We start from the raw sequence: 17,888 nt of genomic DNA on the forward strand, positions 1-17,888 counted from the left end.
TGCTGATTGGAGCATGGAGTTCCTTTGGGGGCAAGTTGATCTTCATCATCAGGATATCCAATTTCTTCTTCCAGTCTCTTTGCTCATGACCAATTGACAACGAGCTGCAGCAGCTAGGGGAGCATCAGACACCTCTCTCATGGCCCTGACATTTATATACCCTCTGAAGAGTTCCCAGAACTCCAAACATACCCTATCTTCAGCTGGCAAAATCACACTCCCGCCAGAGCATGAGACAAATCATAGTCAGCTGCTGTGGACGGTCAGAAGCAGCTCCATATCCCCACCTGGACTTAAAAACAAAAACAGATTCCCATAACATTTCTGTGTTTTTAAAGAAACCAAAATTCCCACCACAGTACAAAGACCTGGCAGGAAACTATAGCAGCAAGTGCTTCCAACTGGAGGGGTGGTCCGCTATCCAGAGAGCAGTTCGCTTAGTAGCTCTGCCGAGAAGGAACATGGCAGAAGGATGGAGGGAACTTCTCTGTCCTGTGACATTTCTGTTGTTGAGTTCTCCGTTGCCCCACCCCCGGCCTAGCTGTAGCCATTCTGCTCCATGCCTACCAGCTATTTCATACCGTTGCTACAATGTGCCCGCCAGTCACTGACACAAAAATAACTTGACTCAGAACAGGGTCATGCTGACCATTTCCCCTGTTATGCTCTGAGTGTTCTGTATGAGGTTTGTTAATCTTCAGAAATTCCCGTAGGACCTATCAAGTTAAGGGTCAATCTGAACTGCTATGTCTAGAATGGCTTGAGTCAGAACTGACCACCAAATAGCACTTCCTGCACCAGTCTGTGAACTCATCATGGTTTTTTCCCTTTATCAGCCTGCCATGAGAAATGTTTGTGGACATAGTTCAGTTAATTCTGAGCTACATCCCTGACCCATTTATTATTAGGGTGTGCGTTCAATAAACCATCCCTGTCTGACTGACATTGGTGTTCGTGTGGTTTATGGACAGACTCTCAGACCCCAATATCTGTCCACTGATAATAGATGGATTAAGAAGAGAAAAGGTTAATAACTCTGCTTAGTGCATAGGAACATCACAGGAACCTGAGTACTTAACATTCCAGCAAGGTCTAGATGCTTCTCAATTTCTTTGTAGACCCCTGGGAAACCATGAGGCTGTTGGCAGTTTTGGAAGAAGAGTGAAAGGTTTCTAAGGGAAATTAACAATCCCCCAGAGCAGACAGTAGTCTAGGACAGTGGTTCTCAACTTTCCTAATGCTGCGGCCCTTTAATATGGTTCCTCATGCTGTGGTGATAGATCCCTAACCGTAACATTTCATTGCTACTTCATAACTGTAATTTTGCTAATGTTATGAATCATAATGTAAATATCTGATATACAGGATATCTGAGATGCTAACCTGTAAAAGGGTCATTCAATGCCCAAAGGGGTGGAGACTCACAGGTCGAGAACCACTGGTCTAGACAAAGTTTATATTATGGTTGACTTTAGTCTTTAGTGTTGTCTCCTGCATGTGAACCCTTGATGATTAATGGAGGGTCAGGATATTCACATTCCTCTTGACCCCATGCTTTGAGGGAGGAAGCAATTGCATCATGTAACCAGTCCTCCTGCTTTCTGGTAATCAGCTATGGCCCTGCTTTCATAAATGTTTGAGTTTAGCAGGAGACACTAATGGCAACGGGCTAACCGTGGGCTGGTGTTGTGGGCAGAGCTTTCTCTCCTGCTCCTTCCCAATCTTCTTTCTCCTCCAGCATCTGTGTTTCCTTACTTTTTGAAAACTTGTTACATGGAGTCTGTCGGGATGCATCAGAGGGTAAAGGTACTTGTGGACGACTTGAGTTCAGTCCTCAGACTGAACAGATTAAACATGACAGAAGAAAAGAACCAGATTTCCACAAGTTGTCCTCTGACCTCCAAAGGGCCCCTTACACATGCATGCACATGCAGAAGAAATAAATATAATGTATTCATTTCCAGTGCTTTGTCACTGAGATATATTTCCAACCCAAGACTATTTAAAATTTTTATTAGCTCCTTCATTATCTTTTGGAAATAGAGAATTTATGCATTCTAGGATGGCCTCAAATTCTCTACGTAGATGAGGCTAGCTCTAGCCTTCTCATCCTCCTGCCTCCAGCACCAGAGTACTAGGATAACAAATCATGTGCCACCATCTTAAGTTGTAGGTCATGCTTATTTTTGTACGCCGAGTGTCAAGCAAGTTCTGTATCAACTAACTTACATCCCTAAGACCATTTTTAAACGCTGTTTAAAAAAGAAAACAGTAAAGGTAAAATTTGCATGCGAGAAAAATCAGTGAAAAAAGACCTGGCTTGTGTCCAGGATAAACTGAGTTCTTCAACAACTGCTTCAGGACGTTGACCTTGGCTCTGTCCCCTGCCCTATCACATCTGGGATCAGACATTTGGTGATTTCAAAGGGAAACAAGGGAGTGGCTGCATAAAGGAAGTCAAGAGAGTGGGAAATTTCACAAAAAGCAGGTCTAAGGAGGCTCGGCCAATGTATGATTAGACCACCTATGTCTGCTGACCGACCTCCTTTCCGAGATATTCCAAAAGAATGGTTTCCAGGCTCTCCAGGGGGAAAAAAATCATCCTGCTTTGTAGGAAATTCCACACTTCTCAAAGACAGGAGGCAATTTTTGACTCTAAGCCTTATAGTAATGGAGACTGGAAACCCATGTAGGCATTGGCTGGAACGAATGCTGCATACTTTTGATAACCCCTGAACTTTTCCAGATGAGAACACTAAGGATGAGGGACAGATAGAGCTGGGGGAGGGGAGGGGACAGCTGGGAGGTCCCAAGGATTTCACTGCAGCATGATAGAACATAGTGCAACTTGGCCAAGTTTCCTGGGTCCGGGGTTGGATGGTTTCTGAGTTCGCAGGGCCAGAGTCAATCAGCAGACTGTGAGCTCTCCCTGATGTTGGAAAGTATCTCTTGATAATACTCAATGGAACCCTTCCCTCTTTCCCTGAATTTGGCTTTCACTACCTTCCTGAGGGGCTTTGGTTCTCACAGTGAACTCCCGAGGCGGCTATTTATCATCAGGTCTGTCCCTGCTCCTCAGGCCACAAGGTAAACCTTTCTAAACCTTTCTTCAGACTGTTACAGACTGAAGGTCAGCTGTGACTCTGATCTTTCTATGTCTTCAGGCCATGGGGATGGTGATAAAAGGAATGAAGTGAAATCTGGATTCGAGTGATTTTCCCGAGAGGCAACTCTGTATTACAGAATTCATCACCAAAAAGCAAGGTCTCAAGGCAGATCCAGTTCAAAGGATCTAAACAATGTTTTCCAAATAGGAATAACAGAGGAGCACGAGGCCTCTGACCTTCCTGGAGATCATAGGCACTTAATGGTTGTTGGGCCAGGGAGGAGCCACGGTCCTCATTGGGAAAGCCCCTGCTCAAGCAAATAATCTGCCACCCAAGCTCATACACGCACCTTAATAAAATGCAGTGGGGGGAAAGAAAAGAAAAGGAAAAGAGGATGATAGGGTAGGAACAAAGGACAATATATTTGTAGGGTTATGAGAGAATAAATAAAAATGTTTATTGAATGGATAAAAAACATTTTAGAGATGGTTTCTATTTCTATGAGGTCTCCAATATCCAATCCCCCTCTCAGCAAGACGGAACATGATACATTCTTTTAACAATGATGCTTTTGACATTGCATCATTGTACCCACTCTCGGATACTTCTGATGGGCATAACCAACTTGTAGCAATTGGCAGCATTTCCTTGGCTGAGGCTAATCTATAGGTTTATGAGGGGCAAGGGGGAAAAGGTTAAAAGCAATTAGACTGAGGTGAGGCTGTAAAACAATCAATTAAAATCCTGAAGGGGGCGGAAGACACACGAAGTTCTCTGCCAGGGCAAACTCACTTTGTGATGAGTGTCCTGACCTATAACATTCATTTCCAGGGTGCTGAGCCAATCAGACCGAGGCTTTGCCTAGCTGTTCCCGCTTAAGACTATTTTAAAGCACAAAGTGAAGCTTGACTTAAGATTAACCTTTCTGAAATAAATAGTTCTGACTTTTTGCTGGGGGAATGGAAGAGTTAGCTGCTGTCATACAGATGTATTTTCTCACAAAATGTACAATTATATTTCTTTAACATTTTGAAAAGAGAAGATCAAGGCAATTTGCTTTTAAAACCACAAAAGTTTGATATTTAGCTTCAGGTTAATCTCAGAGAGTTTAGTATTATCATCTGCACTTTGGATGTGTTTTTTCCCCCTTGGGTTTCAAATCTTTGGACTTTCTGCCAGTTTCCTAAAAACTCAACTCCATGAGCCCAGGAGTGAACCAGTCAGCACTGTTGTGGCTCTTCAAAGCCCATCTAACTTTTGTATATATGTTAAAACAAAACAAAACAACAAAAATAACTTTGGGTCTAACATGATGGTGCACACCTTTAATTCCAGTACCCAGAGATCAAGGCAAGCAGATCTCTGCAAGTTAGAGCCTATCTTGATCTACACAGAGATTTCCAGGGCTACACAGTGAGACCTTGTCTCAAAATTAAATACCTCTGTCTGTCTTTCTGTCTCTCTCTCCATCTCTTTCTTTTCTGACTCTCTCTGTCTGTCTCTCTGTTGTCTCTGTCTCTGTCTGTCTGCCTCTGCCTCTCTCTCTCTCTCTCTCTCTCTCTCTCTCTCTCTGTGTGTGTGTCTATCTGTCTCTCTCTATCTCTCTGTCTCTCTGTGTGTGTCTCTGTCTATCTCTCTGTCTCTCTCTCTGTCTCTATCTCTGTCTCTCTGTCTCTCTCTCTCTCTCTCTCTCTCTCTCTCTCTCTGTGTGTGTGTGTGTGTGTGTGTGTGTGTGTGTGTTCTCTCTGGACTTGATTTGATTTTAGAATTCAACAATGCTACATCCTTTCAATGATTAAAGGGATATTGTAGTACAGACATATGAAGGAGCTATAACCCAACCCTAGCCACTGGGAGACATTTTTAAAACAAGATCCTTCTTGGGGTTGGGTAGAAGGGAGAATGAATAAAGCCTTTCAAGGAAAGACATTGACAAACTGACTTCTCCCTTCAAGTAGTCTTTGTATTAGCATTTAAAATGTCAATTTAGCATTTCTTTTTTTTTTAAACTTTTCAGTAATAGTTGCTTTAATTTTTATCTTTTTTAATGTTATGTTCATTGGTACTTTGTCTGCATGTGTGTCTGTATGAGGGTATTATTGAGTCCCCTGGAATTGGAGTTGCAGACAGTTGTGAGCTACCATGAGGGTGCTGGGATTTGAACCCATCCCCTGGAAGAGCCATCTCTCTGGCCTCTGGTAATTGCTTTCTTAAATGTAACCCTATTCTTTGAGAAATCAAAATGGAAATGCATAGTTAGCAATTCAATACAAATGACAGTTATTGAGATCAGCCGTGAGCACGTGAGGCATACTAGGGCACTGGGGTGGGGGATCCCCAGTGAGAAACCTTCCTTTTCTCCTGAAATATCAGTTCTATCAGGTATCTGATTTGGTGCTGGAAAAACCATAGAGGCACAGATAGAGGATGGGGCGGCATGGGCGGGCTTCTGCCTCCCATAGTTCTGTGGGTTGCATGCATTTGCCAGTGGTGATGACTGTTTGCCCCAGGCTGGCCCACATCAACCTCACATGCAGTACAGTCTCAGGGAGCCTCTGTTTGCATAAGCTACTAAGTAGTAAGGTCAGGCCACACCAGGGCATGCCCTCACACAGAAAATAGATACCAACTCCCACTGCTGGAGACCAGGTCCCCAACCCTGACTGTATAATTCCAGTCGTTATTAGCCAGCTATTCAAAAGCAGCCAGGCTGTTAATAACGGAACAGACATCTGTCTGCAGTGCAAGACATGGAACAAGGACTTTACCAAAGCAACAGCGTCATAGAATTCCACAAAGGCTCAGGGTGAGTGTCTGTCTTTGCCAAAATGTATTACCTTAAATCATTTGGTTGGATCTTGTTTGAAAAAAGCTTTTTTCTGGATCTTATTTTACCCCGATGGGTGGTTTAAAGCATAGTTTTTCACACATTATTTTCTATAGATCTAAATTTCCACCCCACTACATCCCCAATTCTGAGGATCTTCCTCCGAATGCTAGGTAAATACCATACCACTGAGGAATACCTCTAAACCCCAGATCGTATTTTCATAGTCAGAAAACTAGAGTTTTGGGGAGCAGGGAACTAGAAAAGGCACCAAAAGGTGACTTTCCAAATCTATTGTCAAAGAATTCATTGAAAAATCTTTTCTTTTGTTTTGCAGTCTTTAAGATTAGGTGAATGAGTGAAGCTAACTTGGAGTGCAGCCAAGTGGAACCAAGAGCCAATTTTACCCTCACTTCCAAGTAGACTTTTATGCTGTCTCTTCTAATATATGATATATATATATATATATATGTATATATATGTATATATGAATGATTGGTTGCAGATGGATCACTTGTTGGCAACTTTGTAATGAGATGCAAAGAGAAAACTTCCCAGACCATTTGACCATTTAGATCTGGCTTATGTTGGCTTTGTCCCAAACTTTGGAAACATTTGGACTTCAGTCACAAGCCATAGTAACGTATACAGTTGTCAAACCCCTTTCATATGAGTCGATGTAACCTATATAACAATAATGTCCACTCTTGGTTAGTATTGTCCTAATAATTCTTTTGTTGCTGTTGTTATTTTCTGAGACAGGGTTTCTCTGCATAGCCCTGGCTGTTCTAGAACTAGCTTTGTAGACCAGGCTGGCCTTGAACTCACAGAGATCCACTTGTCTCTGCCTCCAGAGGGCTGGGATTAAAGGGGTGCCCCACCACTGCCTGCTCAGCTTGTTTTTAGAAGTGTAAGCTCCAAGTCTACTTTGATAGGCTTTGAATTAGAAAGACTAGAGATTGGATCTAGGGACTTTTTTTTCAAAACAACCTCCAGGGCTCAAAGGTAGCATGCTTGTCTAGCATGGCCAAGCCTGTGAGTTCAGTTCTGAGGTTCCCATCACATGTGCATTTTCCTTGAGTTATTCTATGTACAGTAAAGTTTGAAAAACCCTGCTCTGGAACTACACAACCAGCCAGTGCAGGTTAACTATAACATCCACTTTCTGAATCCATCATGGTTTCAAATGCTCTGTTTTGTAAGTACACCCTCAGGTTTGTCATGGTTTTGTTGTTTATATGAGCCCGGTTTTAGGTTCAGACAGTAGGCTATCAGACCGTCAGAATAATGACTGGTATTTTCTAAACTTACACTACCTACTATACTACGGCTAGATAGAGGCACAGAGTGTCTGCATCGTGCTTTGTCTGCTCATAAATGCTACGTTTCATATCACAGGCCTGCTCTGGACCATGACTGGTAATGTGGTTCTATGACAAATGTTTGTGTCCCTCCAAGATTAATGAAACCTAATTTACAATATGACAGTATTAAGCCTCTCGAGTCCTGAGACTGGCGTGCATTACCACACCTGGTAGAACTTAGTGTGTCTTCAAAAGGAAAATAAGATCGGGGCTATTGGTACAGCTAAGCCCAGAACACGAGCTCCGTGTGGTGAAGCTCTGGGTTCATTCCCTAGAGTGAAAGAGAGAATGGGCAGGAAATGGAGGGACAGGGGAGGGGGAAGGGGACAGGGGAGAGGAGAAAAAGAAAACTGACATCAAAACCTTCCAAATAGTTTTATAACAACGCACACAGGTTATGAGAACAAATTGAAAAGGTTATTTTTACCCAGTTATAAAAAACACAGTAACAAGTCACTATAGTGTTCCCAGGCAGACTGGGAATCTCAAACAGACCCACATAAACTTGCTCTTGTAGAAACTTGCTCTGTCACTGATGCCATTGAAGGCCCCTCAGGAAAGGAATTTAATGGTGCCAGGACGTTGAAAATCCACAGGAAAATGATAGCTCAGTTGGACTCCTACTTTGTACTTTTACCACCAGCTACATCCCCAGCCCAAAGTTTAGTACTGAAAAAAAAAATTTATTTGTGTATGTAAAGGTGAGCCCTTGGAAGCCAGTTGTGAACCATCTGATATGAGCACTAGGAACCGAATTCCAGTCCTTTTTTTTTTTCCCCGGAGCTGGGGACCGAACCCAGGGCCTTGTGCTTCCTAGGCAAGCACTCTACCGCTGAGCTAAATCCCCAACCCTCCAGTCCTTTGAAAGACCAGCGAGCACTCTTAACCACTGAGCCGTCTGTTACCTTTAACACTTACCTTGTACAGAACAACCTCTACAAACGTTACCAATGCTAATAAATTGGCTGTGACTTACTCTATTGTCTTATCCTGTTGCACAATGTAGATTCTCCAACTGCAGACAACAATGGTGACATTATTTGTCATTAGTTGCAGTGGTTCTCAACCTGTGGGTCATGACTCCTTTTGGGGGGGGTCGAATATCAGATATTCTTCATATCAGATATTTACATTATGAGTCACAATAGTAGCAAATTATAGTTATGAGTTAGCAACAAAATAATTGGTTGAGGGTCACCGCAGCACGAGGAACTGTATTACAGGGTCGCAGCCCTAGGAAGGTTGAGAGCCGCTGGTTCAGAGTACCGTGGAGAAAAGGCTTGCCATGTGTTAAGGGAGTTCCCTTCTGTTCTTAGCTTTGCTAAGAGCATTGCTTACTTATAATAGATGTAAAGTTCTATTAATATGTTTCCATCTATCAATATGTGGACATGATTTTCTCCTTCACTCTGCTAATCCACAGAGTACATTTTACATATTTGAAGTGTCTGACCTATGAGCCATCTTTGATAGTTTTAACAGGCAAGTTTTTCTGTATAGGGTTTACATGTTTCCTCTTTGGTTTATGCCCAGTAATCTTACTTTTTTAAAAAAATCTTTCAATAAATATCTTTAGAATTTTGTATCTTGGTATATTCCTGGACATTAGGAATATGTTGGCTCCTAGATGCTATAAAAGTACCTGTACCTTTTTAAGTGGACGGTCATACCCTCTGAAATAATTAAGTTTCATTCTTGTCTTTCCTTTTGCTCCCACAATGTTGAACTACACAGAGCAGTGACAGTGCTTATCCCTCTCTAGCTGGTGAGCTTAAAAAGAACAGTTGTTACATGTCCTATTGGTGGTAGTTTGAGTGAAAATGGCCCCCATAAACTCATATGTTTGAGTCCTTGGTCCCCAGTTGGTAGAACTGTTCTGGAAGGATTAGGAGGTGTGGTCTTACTGGGGGTGGACTTCGAAGTTTCAAAAGCCCATGCCATTCCCAGTTACCATGTGTTTGCACTTTCTCTCTCTCTCTCTCTCTCTCTCACACACACACACACACACACACACACACACACATTTGTGGATCAGATGTAAGCTCTCAGTTACTGCTCCAGCACAATGTATGCCTATTTAGTGTCTGTCATACATACTCTTCACCATGATGATTCTAATTCTTTGCAACTGTGAGCTTAATAAACATTTTTGTGGGCTGGAGAGATGGCTCAGTGATTAAGAGCACTGACTGCTCTTCCAGAGGTCCTGAGTTCAAATCCCAGCAACCACATGGTGGCTCGAAACCATCTGTAATGGGACCCGATTCTCTGAAGACAGCTGCAGTGTACTCATATAAATAAAATAAATCTTTTTTTAAAAAAAATTAAACATTTTCGTTTGTAAGTTGCTTGTCATGGTGCCTCCTCAAAGCAAAACAGAAAGTAACTAAGGCAGCATCTAAAATGTGTTATATTAATTGGCTGGTGTCTTGAAAGGTTACTCCCGCTACACATTAACGTTGTGAGCAACAGTTTCACATAGTTCATGATTAGCAAATACATCTTCTTGTATCTCAAGCCTCTTTTCTATGTTAACTGAAATAGTCAGAGGGCTAACATGGCATGAGAAGAAGGCTTTCTGGGCGTTGAGTGAACTCTTCTTTCCCATGGTGCCTAACTTTACTGAGCTTCATCAACTGTTTTCTACGAAGCTGGATCCAGAGGCCAGTACTTTATCTGCGATGCACACACCCATGCTCAGAAGCAGATAGTCTTGAAAGTGCTCTTTCCTGTCTGTTCTTGTTTGCATTTGGTATCAAGGTTACCGTAGTTTCACAAAACAAGCTGGGTCCTGTTCTCTCCCTTTCGCATCTCTGGGAGACTCTACCTAAAAGGAAGAGCCTCTGCTTGTATTTTGTCCCATTTGTCTGTATTTTAAATGTCCACTTACCTGTTCCTTTCTCCACCTTTCTCTCCTACTTAATTCCTCTCCTCCTTGCCCCCCGCCCCCACTCTTTTTCCTTTTCCTTCACCTTATTCCTTCTACACCATCAGTAGGAGTACTTTTGATCTCAAGGCAGCAGGAAAAAAACAAACAAACAAAACAGAAAAAAGAATCAGCTGAAGCCCAGTTAGTAGGATGCTTATTTTAATAGGTGTTTTTCACGATCACAAACACAATATTTCCCTGTGCTTGACGTGACCAATTAGTACTTCCTAGATGCCTAGGGAAGAGAACCTGGCAGTCATGCAAAATAATGCTGACTGTTAAATGAGGATTTCAATCTTCTGCTCATAACCACCTGTTTTGGAATATTTTTGAAAGCAATTCAGTCACATACGTAACATGGTAATTCTAGACCTTTCTGCCTGGTGACACTCAGCAATGAGAAGGAACAATTGAACACGGTAAGAAAAAAACAAATCAAAAGTTCACGGAAGCAGGAGCTTTTCCAAAATCAGCTGGGATGGTTCTTGCCGTTTATTTAAACTGAGAGAGTTAATGGGAGGAAGTCTCAGTTGAGGAAGTGCCCCTCCATCAGAATGGCCTGTGGGGGCATTTTCTTGATTAATGATCGATGTAGGAAAAACCCAGTCCACTGTGGGGACTGCCACCTCTGAATAAGCAAGCGGTCCTGGGTTGTATAAGAAAGCTGTTAGAGAGAGCAAGCTTCACTGGGGAGTAAGCTGTTGTGGGTTATCTTGGTGCTGTTTTATTCTGATGTTAATTCTGCTTCCTCAGTAAGGGCTGCCTTCCCCACCTACCCACCCATCCCCCTTGAGCTGCCGATCAGGTGATCTCTTGTGAACCTCCATTTAAACTCGTCAATAGAGGCTTGTGATTGAGCAATGGAAGGGAAAGGTGGGACAGGTCTTTGAGAGGAGGGCAGGAAGAGAGAGGAGGGGGAAAAGGGAAGAGAGAGGACAGACTTCATGATGGAGCAGAACTACATGACCAGGAGAAACCACAAGTAGCAAAGGGTCTCATAACTGGGGAATAAATTAGTATAGTTCCAGACATGGCCAATCTAGGCATATAATTTTTAAAAATATTTATTTTTATTTATATGAGTACACTATAGCTGTCTTCATACACACCAGAAGAGGACATTGGATCCCATTACAGACAGTTGCTACCACGTGGTTGCTGGGAATTGAACTCAGGACCTCTGAGAGAGTAATCAGTGCTGTTAACTGCTGAGCCACCTCTCCAGCCCATAGCTTGTAATTAGAATAGGTGGATTGTGTATTTTTATACAGGCTTATTGGGGCTGGAAATTCCAGCAATGGCAAGCCAATGAGCCTTCTTCTTATGCTCTTTGATTCAATTCCTGCCTTGGCTTCCCTCGGTGATGGACTGTGCTGTGGAAGAGTCTTTCATAGACTCTGAAGCTCCAAACAGAGCTATACGGATTGTCCAGCAAGCTCTAGGAACCTCCTGGTTCTTCCTCTCCAGCTCTGGGATTGCAGGTGTGTGGCTTGTACATGGGTGATGGGGAACCAAACTCAAGTCCCCATGCTTGCACACTACTAACTGGCCACTTTCCAGCTCCTGTTCTTACACCTTTAATACATAGACAGTCATAGAAACTGTGCCGTCAGTACAATATAACATTTCAAACATATATATTTTTCCACATCTCAATAAATATATTTCTTCAGTTATATTTCTGCAACATTATTTTTAATAGCTTCCTACTATTCTACTCTATAGAATCTATATGTTTGTTCGGGAATGGGGATTGATGTCTGTGACATCACAGGAGAATGAGGCTACTCTATGCTAACAACAGCAGCAAAAACATATATATTCTATACAGTAATAATGTACACAGCCAAAGCAGTGTGGGATTCTTAGACTTCTTCAATATTTTTTGCTGCTATAAATAAAATTTCATGATATTTGAGACTCGATGCCTGTAAATCTTTTCACTAAACTCCTTTCTCAGTGGAATTGAGGGCTCAAAATATTTATGTTACGCTGTTTTAGTAAATTTTGAAAATTTCAACATGTTCTTTAAAACATTTTATAAGTTATATATTTTGCTTATAGAAAAAAATTTCCCTTCTTTCTCCATAGGATCATCATAGCCAGCTCACATTATAGGCTGGCAGAAAATTTACTACTCTGAAATGTAATAGATTTTATTTTAACTAAAGTAAAAAATCCTCAATCTTCTCCTTGCCGCTCACTTCCTTGAATTCCTTCCGCACTTGGAGTCCTAATAATTGGTTTTGTAGCCTAATCTTTTGGTTTATTAATATAGGTAAATCTCTCTACTAGTTCTATTCATCTTTTGATTAAATTGATCATATTGCATAGAGCAGTAAGCATCCAGTATTCAAGTGAATTCAAAGGAGGCTGTGCCAAGCCATTTTGATTTGCAAATCTACATGTAAATGCCGTTCCTCGTGGCAGTTAAATGCTCAGTCTTCTGATATTAGCACAGCATGAAAAGCAACAGTTTTTATACTTGCGAGAATACATTTCCCTTAGCAACAAGCATACATCAGTATGCATACATATGTATATACCTTTTTCTACTATGATATGCTTTATTGCTTACAGACATGAAATCAATTATTTAACTTCCAGAGCAAATACATTTGGCTGTTATTTCTTATCCGGACGAGATCGCTAGCTCGACGCTTCCTTCTCTGCGACCTCAACCAGGGCAAAGGAGAGTACAATTTAGCAGTTTACTTAATGATTAACTATGTTCAAAGGCTCAGAAAATGCTGGTGGCTGGACAAGGTAGAGAGTGGTTCACAGCATGGTCTACTCCATTCACACAAAGCCAGGAAAAGGTATAGAAAAATATGGCCTATTTAGGAACAACTTTTATGACATGAGTGAGTTTCCCTAAGTCACTGTAATAGAAGTATGCATTAAGAGCCAGCATATTAAGCCAGCATTCTTGGGGGACATTGTGGATACACAATTGTTGAGGTTTGTATGTGTGTGGGAAAGCCTGATATTTAGAAACGGCACATTGGAGAGTGGTATTCTGACTTTAATCTTCTAGATGAAACAATGAACTAATTAGCTGCTATGAGCCATTGATCTACTTTCCACACCTTTGGGGATCAATTTCACCCAATACGGAGTGGAGCCAGCCCCGTGTTCTGCACCCCAGCAGTGACCTCTCTGATTCAAATGTAAAATGCTCTTGCAGATGAAATTCACTAGGACAAAATGTTCAATAGAAAGATTACATTTCCAGTGGGGCAGAAAGATATTTGCCAGCATCTCATTAAGGCTTCGATACAAAGTCTCGGATTTCAATCAGAGCTGAGATAGAACGGCAATAATCCAGGAGCCAGAACCAGCTAGGGCTTTGTTTCCCAAAGCATTATGCATTTCCCCCCCATCTACAATAAAACCTCGAAAAAATTTCCAGGAGAATAGATATGGAAAAGAAATAACCCCGTAGTCATTTTAATGTCAGCCACGCAACGTGCTCTGTGAAGCCTCCATAGCCAGATAACTTTGCCTCTCACTTAAGGGGGAGAAGGTGACATCATTTACATTTAGCCCAACACGTGAGAAAGGCTGGAAAATCTTTCCATCGTGAAGGCAGCATCCATTCTTCCACCTCTGCAGCCCCACCTCCCATCATTAATATGGACCAGCCATTTTCCCACCAGCATTTTATTCTCTACCCCTAGAAGTAATTTACCGACTTAATGGAAATGTAAGAGACTTGCTTTAACAGACTTTATGAATGTAAGCAGAAGGTCCTGCTGAACACTTCCCTCCGGAAAGAGGTTATCTTTTGGCCAGAGGGCATTTGTAATAGTTCAGTAATCAAAAAAGATTTACCTCTTCGGACTTGCTAATTTGCTCAGTCTCTTAAGTAACAAAAGGGTCTAAACTCTGCCTCTCAATTTAAAGCGAGCCCGGTAAAAGCTTCCAGCTTAGCAAGACACCTGAGAATTCACATCTGAGCTTTTAGCCCCATTTCAATTTGTGCAAGCCTAATATCACCGGGGCCTGATTTCGACCGCACGGAAGGTGTGCCTTTTTGTGGAATTTAGCTCTTTATCCGGAGGTGGGGGGACGGGGCTGCTTGGGGAGCCTACGGACAGGGCAAACTGCCGCACCGAGGAAGCTCGGTTTCCTTGAACGGTCAGAATTTCTGAGTGCGAAGCAGGTTTCACGAGAAAGTGAAAACGTCTGCCGTCAAGTCAGGACTGAGAGGGTAGAAGAAAAATCAACTGCATTCTTCTTAAATTGCACGGTTGCATATCAGTCAGGCACAACTGTGCCGCTGAATCCACAGCTGTGTCCCCAGTGTGTAGGAAAGTGCTGGGCAATTGGAGACTCCAGCAGCATCACTGAATGGGTGCCCGAAGTTGAGGGGCACCATCGCCATGTTTCAGCCATGGAGAGAAACGTCCTTTGGCTTCCTGTCCTCTCCCCAGTCCTTGACGGACACCTTTGGGCTGTTTGCATTAGCTTTTCCTGCCTTCAGATGCCGAGTCCGGCTGGAACCGGCTAGCCATACAACTTCATGGAAAAATGTATGGTGGGTCCCTTAACCCAGAAAGCAAATGGAAGGAAACATTTCTATCTATAATTTTGACAAACAACCTTGAAGCTTTCAAATAAACAAGTATGACTCTTAAAAGAACCAAAGAGGCCAAATCCCAAATCTTAATTTCTGGTTGTTTATTATTGTCGTTTTGAGACCAGATCTCACATAGCCAGGGCTAGCCTCAAACTCACAAAGTGGCTGAGGATGGCTCTAAGTGCCTGGTCTTCCTGACTCCACCTTTGAATTGCTGGGTTCGCAGGTCTGCACCACCACACTCGTTGTCTAAAGGGGCTCTCCCTCTGTCAGTGAAGTCCTGGCCTAACCAAGTAGACCAGTAGGTAGGAGAGAGCCTCTACCCAAGTGTCCTCTGGAAATATCATCCTGTGGGTTACCGAATTGTCATCAGGCGTCCCCAGAAACTCCCAAATATGACGAGAGAGGACGACGATCACGGTTGGTTTGTTAGCATATAGAAAGAACGACAGCTAAGAAATGGACTGATGTAAGGATCTGGACGTGGCTGGCTGAGGGAAATGCAAGCAAGGTGTTTTCTCTTTCAAAGCAACCGTCACTTCGGTTAACGTTCTTCCAGAAACCTCGTGGTGGTCCTAACACAAGTTTCCTGATTGTGTTGTCTAAGCACCAGCCAAGGACTTCTACCCCTACCCGGCCTGTCTCACGGCAGATTGGCATCTTCATTAACAGATCCAGTCATCTTAAACGCTTGTAAGAACCATAATGAATAACTCCCAGATCAGAGCGCTAGTGTGTAGAATGTGACTTCGGTGGACGGTTCAGTTGGTAAAGTGCCTGCTGTGTAATTGTGAAGACCGGAGTCCCATCACCAGCACCCATGTCAGAAATCAGTGCCAGGTGGTGTGTGCTGCTCATCCCAGAGCTGCGGAGACACAAGACAGCCTGGGGCTCACTGATCAGCCCGTCTAACCCACTTGGTATGCTCCAGACCAGTTAAAGACCTTGTCTTGAAAATAAATAAGTAAATGAACAAATGAACAAAAAAAATGGATGACCGGTGCCTGAGGAATGACACCGGAGGTTGTCCTGTGGTCTCCTCACATGCTCATGCACACACAGCCACCCACCCATACATACGCACGTACACCTTGCACATACACAAAGGACATTTATAGAGATTTCACCTTTGTAAGCACGTCTACATTCTTATTTTCAAAATAAATGTGCTTTCTTGTCTTAAACATAATTATTGCCTGAATAATGTAATACACAGTAAAATAATGGTACAAAGACCTGGCTCCCGGGGTCTCCACCAATAAATTTGTACTTTGGCATTTATTCTAATATCAATCTCTTCATCTCTAAGAAATATTTTTGGCTGCTATTTCTTGAGTTTTTACAGTTTGATATTGTTTTATGACTTGCTACTATGCGACAGGCGCTTTTTTTCCCCTTGTGGTGGGCTAAATGAAAAATGTCCCCTACAGGTGCATGTATTTGAATACCTGGTCCCCAGGGGATGGTGCTGTTTGGGAAGGTTATGGAGCCATTTCCAATCCTCTCTCTGCTTCCCATGTGCAGACACAATGTGGTCTCTGTTTCCTTCCCATAACAGATTCCATCCCTTGGGACCTGTAAGCCAAAATACCCCCCCCCATCCCTAAATTGCTTTTTGTCCTAGCCTTCTGTCATAGCAACAGGAAGGATACGGCACACCCATGATTCTCACATCTGCACCGTTTCTCTTGTTAGTTTGCTCACACAGCTACGTTGCAGACTGCTCATACCTTTCCTTCTGGTATGGTACCTCCCCTCCTCGGCAATCCCTGTCTCGGGATTCCACTTGCTTAATTTTCTGGTTTATCACCAAGCGTCTCTGCACACACACTCAGCCGCACTGAGTTCTCCTCAAGCTCCATTGATACTGTTCCAGTGGCTTTCTCATTGCTCTCTCCGACTCCACCCGGCTCGTTGTCCAGGCCTTCTTCCAGATAGGACTTCCTCTCTCCTCTGGCCTTGTCTGTATGTGTTCTTTCTTGGCTTATGTCTTATTTTCCCAAAGCAATGCCATTAAGACTTCTTTTGCTTTTCAATATTATAAATGTGAAGAGACGATATAAGACACATTGCTTGTTGCATTTATTTCAGAAACAGACTTTACTGACTTAAACTTCGTTTTTTTGTTTGTTTGTTTGTTTGTTTTCTGTTTTTTGTTTTTTTGAGACAAGAGTCTCTCTACATTGCCCAGGCTGGTCCTAAATTCACAACTCTCCTGGCTGTTCCTGAAGCCTGGAATTTTAAGTGTGTACCATCATGACCATCATGTCGTAACTTTTACTGCAATTTGAAATACTGTCTGAAAGTCAACAAGCACCAGAACACTCTGACAGCCCTTTGAGAACTTTAGCTCTATTAACTTAAGAGTCAACTAAAACTATGTGCTTACATATACTCCTGCTGCCATGAGAAATACAGAGAAAGATATGATACAAAAGAAATTCACAGTATGTAGATGATGATGATGGTGGTGGTGGTGAGATAGCCTATGGGCTCAATAAAACCACAGGGTTCGCAGGTGGAAATTGAGGCAGAAGTTGGTATCATATCAGATTGCTGTGATCCTGTGTAAAAGATTCCACCATTCCAGACTGATTTTGAAGATGGAAAGTGTCACAAACCAAAAAATATTGGGCAGGTCCTAGTACCTTAGAAAAGCAAGAAAATAGGTTCTCAGGGTTATAGTGCATTCAGGGTTATGGATATAGTGCCATTGGTAGCATGCAGGAGGCACATCCCCAGCACCATATAAAAGCAAGCAAACAAAATAGGCTTGTGGCAAAATTCTGTAACCTGAGCATTTGGGACGCAAAGGCAGGGGATCAGGTATTCTAGGTAATCCTTAGCTATATAATAAGTTTGAAGCCAGCCTGTCCAGGAGACTTTGTGTTCAGAAGAAGAGGAGGAGGAGCCACAGCAAGAGGAGAATAAGAAGATGAGGAGGAGGAGGAGGGGGAGGAGGGGAAGGAGCGGGAGGAGGAGAGGGAGGAGGAGGAAGAGAAAAGAAAACAGAGGCTAGTAATAGACTTCCAGGAGGGTATACACAGCCCTGCCAAGATCTTGGGTTTATCAACAATGA

The 17,888-nt window shown here is 42.6% G+C and overlaps 1 protein-coding gene across 1 annotated transcript in view; it reads right to left on the reverse strand.

Moving 5' to 3' along the window:
* Slc25a12 (solute carrier family 25 member 12) overlaps positions 1-17,888 on the reverse strand; it is a gene marked incomplete at its 3' end in the record, with an annotated part of 195,305 nt that overhangs the window by 1,332 nt on the left and 176,085 nt on the right.

The sequence above is a fragment of the Rattus norvegicus genome, chromosome 3, assembly GCF_021556685.1.
Source record: "Rattus norvegicus strain SHRSP/BbbUtx chromosome 3, alternate assembly SHRSP_T2T, whole genome shotgun sequence".
NCBI classification, from domain to species: domain Eukaryota; kingdom Metazoa; phylum Chordata; class Mammalia; order Rodentia; family Muridae; genus Rattus; species Rattus norvegicus.